The 9,849-nt window shown below is 41.6% G+C and overlaps 1 pseudogene; it reads left to right on the forward strand.

Annotated features, from left to right (window-relative positions):
* The first annotated feature begins 9,306 nt into the window (after positions 1–9,306).
* Positions 9,307–9,425, forward strand: LOC133368878 (5S ribosomal RNA; annotated as a pseudogene).
* The last annotated feature ends 424 nt before the right edge of the window (positions 9,426–9,849 follow it).

Below are 9,849 nucleotides of genomic sequence, written 5' to 3' on the forward strand. Positions count from 1 at the left end.
CGGGGCAGCAGCCTGTTCCTTCTCTTAGCACAATGCACCAGGAGAGGAGCTGGCTTCTGGGACTGGAGGCTGATGACTGCTGGCAACTGGTAATGTCTTTTTTTTAAAAGGGGGGATCAGTATTGGGCCCTGCCAGGGTGGTTGGGACATTGACAACTGCCCAAGTATGCCAGGTGCTGATGCTAGCCCTGCTGATCACACTCTATAAAGCAGGGGTAGGGAACCTGTGGCCCTCCAGATGTTGTTGGACTCTAGCTCATATCAGCCCCAGCCAGCATGACCAATGAGCAAAGACTATTGGAGCTATAGTCCAATAGCTTCTGGAGGGCCACCCAGTTTCCCATCCCATGTAAAAAGGTTTCAAAGTGAGGCATCCCTGCTGTTCTGAGCAATGAAGAGATACATCATTTTGCTGTCTTCAATTCACACCTGCCTTGTTCTCCCTTGGTATTTGTCTCACCTTACACCTCACTTGAATGGTAGCTCAGTGGCAGAGCATCTGCTCTGCATGCAGAGGGTCCCAGGTTCAATCTCCAGGTAGGACTGAGAGAGACTCCAGCCTGAAATCCTGCAGAGCTGCTGCTAGTCAGGGTAGACACTACTGAGCTAGAAGGACCAGTGGTCTGACTCAACGTAAGGGACCTATCTATGGTCCTATGGCCTGGGAACGCCTGCTTTCTTTGCTTTGGGATTTACTATGCCACTGAGAATCTTTCTTCCCTGTTGTTCCTTTGGGTAGACAGAATGATGGGTTAAAAAAAATTATCTCACACACATACTGTCCATCTGGACACTACCACTGTGTGCAGAAAGGATATTGCAGAGCTGGAGAAGGTTGAGAAAATGGCAACCAAAATGATCAAGTGGATGAAGCGACTCCCTTTCGAGGAAAGGTTGTGCATTTGGGGCTTTTTAGTTTAGAGAAAAGGTGAGTCAGAGGCGACATGGTAGAAGGGTATAAAATTATGCCTGGCCTGGAGAAAGTGAATAGAGGAACACCTTTCTCCCTCTCTCATAACACTAGAACTTGTGGACATCCGATGAAGCCGAATGATGGAAGATTCAGGACAGACAAAAGAAAGTCCTTCTTCACGCGGAGCAGAGTTACACTACGGAATTCGCTCCCACGTGAGGCAGGGACGGCCACCAACTTGGATGGCTTTAAAAGAGGATTAGACACAACCAGTGAGAGCCAGTGTGGTGTAGTGGTTAAGGTGCTGGACTACGACCTGGGAGACCAGGGTTCGAATTCCCACACAGCCATGAAGCTCACTGGGTGACCTTGGGCCAGTCACTGCCTCTCAGCCTCATGAACACCCTAAGAACATAAGAACATAAGAACATAAGAAGAGCCTGCTGGATCAGGCCAGTGGCCCATCTAGTCCAGCATCCTGTTCTCACAGTGGCCAACCAGGTGCCTGGGGGAAGCCCGCAAGCAGGACCCGAGTGCAAGAACACTCTTCCCTCCTGAGGCTTCCAGCAACTGGTTTTCAGAAGCATGCTGCCTCTGACTAGGGTGGCAGAGCACAGCCATCATGGCTAGTAGCCATTGATAGCCCTGTCCTCCATGAATTTGTCTAATCTTCTTCTAAAGCCGTCCAAGCTGGTGGCCATTACTGCATCTTGTGGGAGCAAATTCCATAGTTTAACTATGCACTGAGTAAAGAAGTACTTCCTTTTGTCTGTCCTGAATCTTCCAACATCCAGCTTCTTTGAATGTCCACGAGTTCTAGTATTATGAGAGACGGAGAAGAACTTTTCTCTATCCACTTTCTCAATGCCATGCATAATTTTATACACTTCTATCATGTCTCCTCTGACCCGCCTTTTCTCTAAACTAAAAAGCCCCAAATGCTGCAACCTTTCCTCGTAAGGGAGTCGCTCCATCCCCTTGATCATTCTGGTTGCCCTCTTCTGAACCTTTTCCAACTCTAGAATATCCTTTTTGAGATGAGGCGACCAGAACTGTACACAGTATTCCAAATGCGGCCGCACCATAGATTTATACAACGGCATTATGATATCGGCTGTTTTATTTTCAATACCTTTCCTAATTATTGCTAGCATGGAATTTGCCTTTTTCACAGCTGCCGCACACTGGGTCGACATTTTCATCGTGCTGTCCACCACAATCCCGTCTCTCTCCTGGTCGGTCACCGCCAGTTCAGACACCATGAGCGTATATGTGAAATTAAGATTTTTTGCTCCAATATGCATAATTTTACACTTGTTTATATTGAATTGCATTTGCCATTTTTCCGCCCATTCACTCAGTTTGGAGAGATCTTTTTGGAGCTTTTTGCAATCCCTTTTTGTTTTAACAACCCTGAACAATTTAGTGTCGTCAGCAAACTTGGCCACTTCACTGCTCACTCCTAATTCTAGGTCATTAATGAACAAGTTGAAATGTACAGGTCCCAATACCGATCCTTGAGGGACTCCACTTTCTACAGCCCTCCATTGGGAGAACAGTCCGTTGATTCCTACTCTCTGCTTTCTGCTTCTTAACCAATTCCTTATCCACAAGAGGACCTCTCCTCTTATTCCATGACTGCTAAGCTTCCTCAGAAGCCTTTGGTGAGGTACCTTGTCAAACGCTTTTTGAAAGTCTAAGTACACTATGTCCACTGGATCACCTCTATCTATATGCTTGTTGACACTCTCAAAGAATTCTAATAGGTTACTGAGACAGGAGTTTCCCTTGCAGAAGCCATGCTGGCTCTGCTTCAGCAAGGCTTGTTCTTCTATGTGCTTGGTTAATCTAGCTTTAATAATACTTTCTACCAGTTTTCCAGGGACAGAAGTTAAGCTAACCGGCCTGTAATTTCCGGGATCCCCTCTGGATCCCTTTTTGAAGATTGGTGTTACATTTGCCACTTTCCAGTCCTCAGGCACGGAGGAGGACCCAAGGGACAAGTTACATATTTTAGTTAGCAGATCAGCAATTTCACCTTTGAGTTCTTTGAGAACTCTCGGGTGGATGCCATCCGGGCCCGGTGATTTGTCAGTTTTTATATTGTCCATTAAGCTTAGAACTTCCTCTCTCGTTACCACTATTTGTCTTAGTTCCTCAGAATCCCTTCCTGCAAATGTTAGTTCAGGTTCAGGGATCTGCCCTATATCTTCCACTGTGAAGACAGATGCAAAGAATTCATTTATCTTCTCTGCAATCTCCTTATCGTTCTTTAGTACACCTTTGACTCCCTTATCATCCAAGGGTCCAATTGTCTCCCTAGATGGTCTCCTGCTTTGAATGTATTTATAGAATTTATAGAATTTATAGAATTCATAGGGTCGCCATAAGTTGGGATCGACTTGAAGGCAGTGCATTGACATTTAGACCCATTTAGACCCATTCATGGCTATGCTCTGCCTCCATAGCCAGAGGCAGGATGCATCTGAAAACCAGTTGCCAGAGCTGCAGGAGGGGACAGGGCTCTTGCACTCATCTGTCTGTGGGCTTCCCATGGGCAACTGGTTGGCCACTGTGAGAACAGGATGCTGGACTAGATGGGCCATTGGCCTGACCCAGCAGGCTCTTCTTATGCTTTTATATGCCAGACATATAAATGAATACATTAGTGAAAAGAGCCTACAAAAATTCATCATATTAGGAGAAATTGCTTTACGTGTACATTAGTTTTCATGAAGGTTTTTTTCTCTTTATTTTCTTTCTCTTGGATAACCTTCTGTGGCAACCTGACTGATTGTGTCTGTTATTGCCTTTTAATAAGAACACCTTTACTGGGTGAAGTCCAGAAGTCTTGGCGCTGTTCCCCACCCCACCCCCAGTCATATAGTGGCAAATTCAGAAGTGCAACAAAATGAACTTTCAGTCTCTGATTTTGTTTGGAGTACTTTCCCTTAGAGATGCATTGCAATGATCAATGCAGATCTCCATGCGTTGCCTTTCAGTTATGTCTGCTATTTTCTGTACACATACATGGGCAAATATATTAAGATGCTTTAAGGTAAAGAGCTTCCTTGGCTGAGTTGTCCTTCTTGGTTTTAAGACTAAAGGGGATTGTATTAGCTATTGAGAAGAGTTTCCTCAGTGGTTAACTCGCCTCCTTTCTTTCCGATTGGCTCCAATCAGCAGGAAAGGACAGTGAAGACATAGGAACACTGCTCCCAAAAAAGTAAGGGGTCTAAGACATTATAGGGATGTTCCACTATCCAACCCAAAGGCCCACACATACCCACGCTGTGCTCCTGTTAGCAATCATGCAAGTTTTGGGACCAACTCTCCTGGACAGACAGTAGCCCAGTTTTAGCACATATAGAGCCAGGAGCTGCAGAGGAAAGTTTCCCCTAGCACCAGACTACATTTCCCAGTTCTACAATATTCCTGAGTAGGGATGGAGGAGAAATTCGATTCAGTTTACATTTAAAGGAGAACCTACCTAATCTGCACATTCTAAAACAATATGCACACTGAAAAGCTGCCATCCATTGAAATTCACACTTCTTTGAATGTTGCAGTGCAGTTCTGTAGCCAAGTACTAAGTACAAACATGCATATACCGGGGGTAAAGTGTGCATAAAATGCATTTATTAGGGAACATAACATGTAAAATGCATTTTATTAAAGGAAATTGCTTTGCAAAAATGTATATATTAGTCAAAACTGCATACAAAAAAGTGTTGATTAGGAGAAATGTACACATGCTGAGGAACTTTCATGAAAAAAAATCATTTTCATAAAATCATAAACTGATGTGGAAATGTGGACAACTGAATTTAAGGCTGGAGAAGTGATAAACTGAGAGAAACCAAAAATGACAGATTTGTCCATCGCTGTTCCTGAGAGGTTTACTCTCTGGACACAGGAAACAGGTTCAGAGACACATATACAGATGCATAACCCTATCATTATCCACAAAAAACAATCCACCACAATCAATTCCCTAGGGAGGTGGTGGGCTCTCCAGCACTGGAGGCATTCAAGAGGCAGCTGGACAGGTACCTGTTGGGTATGCTTTAACTCGGATTCCTGTACTGAGCACGGGGCTGGGCTCGATGGTCTTAGAGGTCTCTTCCAGCTCCCCTATTCTATGATTCTAAGTGAGATCACAATTCTGATTTAAGGTAGATCCGTATAACTAACAATATAAAACTATTAACAAAACCCAACAAGCAAAGAGCAACAGCAGCAATAGATCGTGATGAACATGCATGTGTGAACAGCGTGGCAGACACCCTTGTTTTAAAAAATGCCATCAGTGTGTTCTTGTTGGCTCTCCCACAGTTATAGAATCCACTTCCTTGAGTAGTGCGTCATAGGCTGAGACTGTGCAATTTTCAGAATTGTTGCAAGGCTTTTCTTTTTGGGTTGGATTTTGGCAGGGCAGTGAAATTAAGCCAACAGAGTGTTTTGTTTCTTCTTTTTGAAAAAAAAAGTCATTAAATGACTGGGTTTTGATTGGCTCCATGATACATATTTATGGAATTCTGCACATTCTTCATTTATTTTTTGCCTGACCTGGGCAGGTTATATATTTGTCATCTGGTAGTAGCTATTACAGCAGGCTGTAGCTATGGAAAGGAGGGCAGAAAGTCCAGCTCTATCAGGCTCTTCCTATCCCTCGGTTGTTTCTATCACAGCTGGCCATTATGAAAGCTTCTATTTAAGTTTAAGAATTGGTGCCTGGGTTTGCTTTTCCCATCCCCTCTTCCCTCCTCATCCCTTTTTTCCTTTCGTGTCATGTCTTTTTCATTGTAACCCTGCAGACAGGGACTCTCCTGTTTGATTGTATGCAAGGCTCTTCTGGAGCTTTTTCAGCTGAGGAGTGGGGTTACAATTATCTAAAGAAAATTCCAAGAACCTATGAAGAACCTATGAAGACATTGACTGGATTCAAAGGTGTGCGTAGAGTGGGTGGGATTTCTTGCATGCACAAGGAAAGGAATCTCTTCCTTTCATCCTTGCTCCTGAAAACTGTTGTTCAGAAATAGCACTTTACCACAAGAAAGATTAGGAGAAGATCTTATTCTCAGTCCAACACTTCTTCCTGCTGGCTTTAATGGATGTAGGAGCATGCCTTTATTTGGCTGTTTGGGAACTGGAAGGAATTCCCACTCCCAGCATCGCTTGGGTTTCGTGTCTGCTGGTGCCACTCATTTCTCTGATGCCAAGAGCTAATGGCAGAAATGTAAAGAGATAGCAGAGCACCCTCCTTAATCACGGGCTCCAGCCCAGGAAACCATTAGCAGCTCAGCCCCAAGAATGACATTCCAATGTACACTGGTATATTCCATATTGCAGATTGCAGCAGGCGTCGGACTTGCAAGGGAACCCTTTGAGATTTAAAGCTCCAGAGCTCTCCTGCGCTGGAGAGAAATTTAACATCTGTTTTTTTCTTAACTACCTCCTCTTTTCAAGTGGCTCATAAACTGTTCACATCAGATTCCTTTGGGGCGAAAAGTTCTCCATGTTTGGACTGAAACCAAGAGTGCATTTTATTGTTTGAGCAAAGTCAGTCCAGCCGTTTTGGAGTTGTTTTAGTTGGGGTCCCCCCCCCCAGTGTTAAACAGACCAATATCCATACTGGATCTTATTCTTTATCTGTAACACTGCCAAGAAACAAATGCTGTTGTAATTTCTCAGCTGGGTGGGGCCCGTGGGAGTGGTAAAATATGTAAATAAATAGCATGAATCTGTCTGCCAATCTGACAACAGAGGGCTAATTTATATATGCACATACTTCACTCAATATATCTCATAGCTAAGGATGGGTGAATCTGTCAATTTCAGTTTCTTGTAATTTCTCATTTTCCCAGTCTTAAATTTAGTTCTGCATATTTCCACACCAGTTTGCAATTTTTTTTTTTCAATAATTTTTATTCAGATTTTCATAAAACATACAAGACGAAATCATAAAACATTCAAAGACAAAAAACAAAATCAAAAATAGTTAAACAAAAAAAAAAAAAGAAAAAAAAATAACAAAAATAAAAAATAAAGAGTAAAATATTGACTTCCCATTTGTCAAAGATCAAATCAGTTATAAGTCTATAATATATAACAATCCTGTCTCTTAAGTCATATTATAAAATCACTTTCCTCCAGTAGTTATCTTACTTTATCATCAAATCTCATAAACATTACTTTATTCTTTCCACAAAAAGTCAAAGAGAGGTTTCAATTCTTTAAGAAATATATCTATCAATTTTTTTTCCAGATAAGCATATCGATTAATCCATCTCATTACTAATTATGATAATCTTATTGTCATAACCATAGTCAAAATAAACATTTCAATTAATCCATCACATCAGAATCTGTTAGGTTCAGTAATTTCAGTAGCCATTGTTCTATTATCCCTATTAGTTCCATTTTCCATCTTCCATCTTCAGTAGTCTTGTTAAGTCCAGTAATTTCAGTATCCAATCTTCCATTATCAGTATTCCATAATAATCTTGCTGTCAAAGCCATAGTCATATAGTAAGAGTCTGATGGGAATTACCTCTATCCCAAATATTTTCTTGCCATCCATTCTGAATAGGTTGCTGAAATACTGCTGTAAAATCATATCTCTGTTCTTTTTTTCAAAATACACTGGGTCATCTCTTGAAAGTGTTTCCATTGTCACATGGCTGCAGTTAATTCCATAGATTTTCTCTATATTGGGCTCCATCACATCATTCCAGTCCAGAAGATTATCCATGCCATTGATGACTTTATCTCTAGAATCTTCATTAATTTCTTCAGAGATAACATTGAGTTCCAAACAATAGATTTTATTTCTAAAGTCCATAGACTCCAAATCTTGTTCCTGTTCTACGTTTGTTCCAATCTCCGGGATCTCCTCTCTCACAGGGACCCCTGTTCCAGTCTCCAGGGTCTCCTCTCTCACAGGGACCCCTGTTCCAGTCTCCAGGGTCTCCTCTCTCACAAGGACCCCTATGTCTTTAATCTCCTGTGTCTCCAAACAATAGATTTTGTTTCTAAAGTCCATAGACTCCAAATCTTTTTCCTGTTCCACGTTTGTTCCAATCTCCGGGGTCTCCTCTCTCACAGGGACCCCTTCCAGGGTCACCTCTCTCACAGGGACCCCTATATCTTTAATCTCCTGCTTCATTTTACTCAATTCAATTTTCAGCTCCTTACAACCCTGTCGCAGGTTTTGTTTCGTTATCTCAATCTCGTCCATTATTTTCTGAAACATAGTTATTTCCAGATTCTCAGCCACTTTCTTAATTGCCATTTTAAAAGAAAAATATAGGAAAACCACTTCTTATTTCAGCAACAATTGGGTTAATACTCCAAACTTGGTGACATCACAGTATAAACAGAGCAGACAGCCTTATCTCTCCATGCTTAAGTAAACAAAATGCAGTTCCCAGGATCGAAACAATTATTGGCGGTCGTCAGGAAACAGATTCGTCAAAATAAAATAGACCAAAAAGAGAGTAGTCTCAGACAATATAATATTCTTCAAAATAAAAATCTGGAATAGAAATCCCTCTTCTGTGTATATCTTTAGAATGCAAATCCAGGACAGCTTTTTGCAACAAAAACAGAGATAAGCTATTAATTAGTGAGTAGCAGAGAGAAGTTATGGCTCCCCAGTGAGATGTCAAAAACCGATCAATCTGGCAAATCTCTTTTAAACAGCAACAATTTAAGTCAAGTAAAAGAAAAATATAGAAAGAAGGGTGCTTGCCTGTTAGTGCGTTCTCTCTTAGAAGATAAGATGAACGTTCGCTTTATCAGATAGAGCTTGTTGTTGAAAATCCGTCCCACCTTCGTCGGCTGGACCTCGTCCCATAAATTAATGAGATCTGGTCGTCCCAACAAAAATAGGCTTTGAGGTTAATCTCTTCGTTTCTCCCTACCCGGGAGAAGTTTAATCAGTCAAAAAAAAAAAATCTGACTGATATATCTGAATAAGCTTCTTTTGAGGCAGGAGCCCGTCTCAAAAGCAGGCACAGGCTAAGTCACCCTTCCCGGAAGTCACCAGTTTGCAATTTTTTTAAAGACCTCATGAAAATTCATTAGCATTTCAGTGAGATTTTCTTCTAATTGACAAATTTTTGCAAAGCAATTTCCCATAATATAATGTATTTTTGTATGTTATTTTCATGAATATATGCATCTTTATGAAAATAGCAAACAAAAATACATTATACTATGGGAAATTGCTTTGCAAAAATGTGTCAATTAGGAAAAAATCTCACTGAAATGCTAATGAATTTTCACGAGGTCTTTAAAAAAAACTGGTGTGGAAATATACAGAACTGAGTTTCAGACTGGGAAAATGAGAAACTAAGAGGAACTGAAATTGACAGATATATGCATCTTTACCCTAAGGCCATACTACCCTGAACATGCCCGATCCCATCTGATTTCGGAAGCTAAGCAGGGTCAGGCCTGGTTAGTACTTGGATGGGAGACTGCCTGGGAATACTGGGTGCCGTAGGCTTAGAGGAAGGCAATGGTAAACCACCTCTGAATGCCTCCTACCATGAAAAACCTATGAATATATCCAAAAAGATTCATAGGGTCACCATAAGTCGTAATCACACAAGCATAACACTGCTCAAGCAAAGATTTGTATTTCAGCTGTATCCTACCAGGTAAACACAGATATTCGCACGTCTGTTGTTTTTTTAAGGAACCCTCTGCAGCATGCTTGGTTGCCAAGCAACCAGAGGGAGTGGAAATGTTAAATTAGAGGGCATGGCCATTAGGAAACTGATTGATACTTCCCCTCAGTGTGAATAGAAAATACAGTGTTTGCCGCTGGCATGGAGCCCTCACTGTGGACGGTGCAAATAGAAAATGGAAGTAAAGACAGCATGTTTAGTACAAAGTAATGCTCCTGTGTGGATAAGCCCTGAATGTCT

The sequence above is a fragment of the Rhineura floridana genome, chromosome 12 (genome assembly GCF_030035675.1).
Source record: "Rhineura floridana isolate rRhiFlo1 chromosome 12, rRhiFlo1.hap2, whole genome shotgun sequence".
NCBI lineage: Eukaryota > Metazoa > Chordata > Lepidosauria > Squamata > Rhineuridae > Rhineura > Rhineura floridana.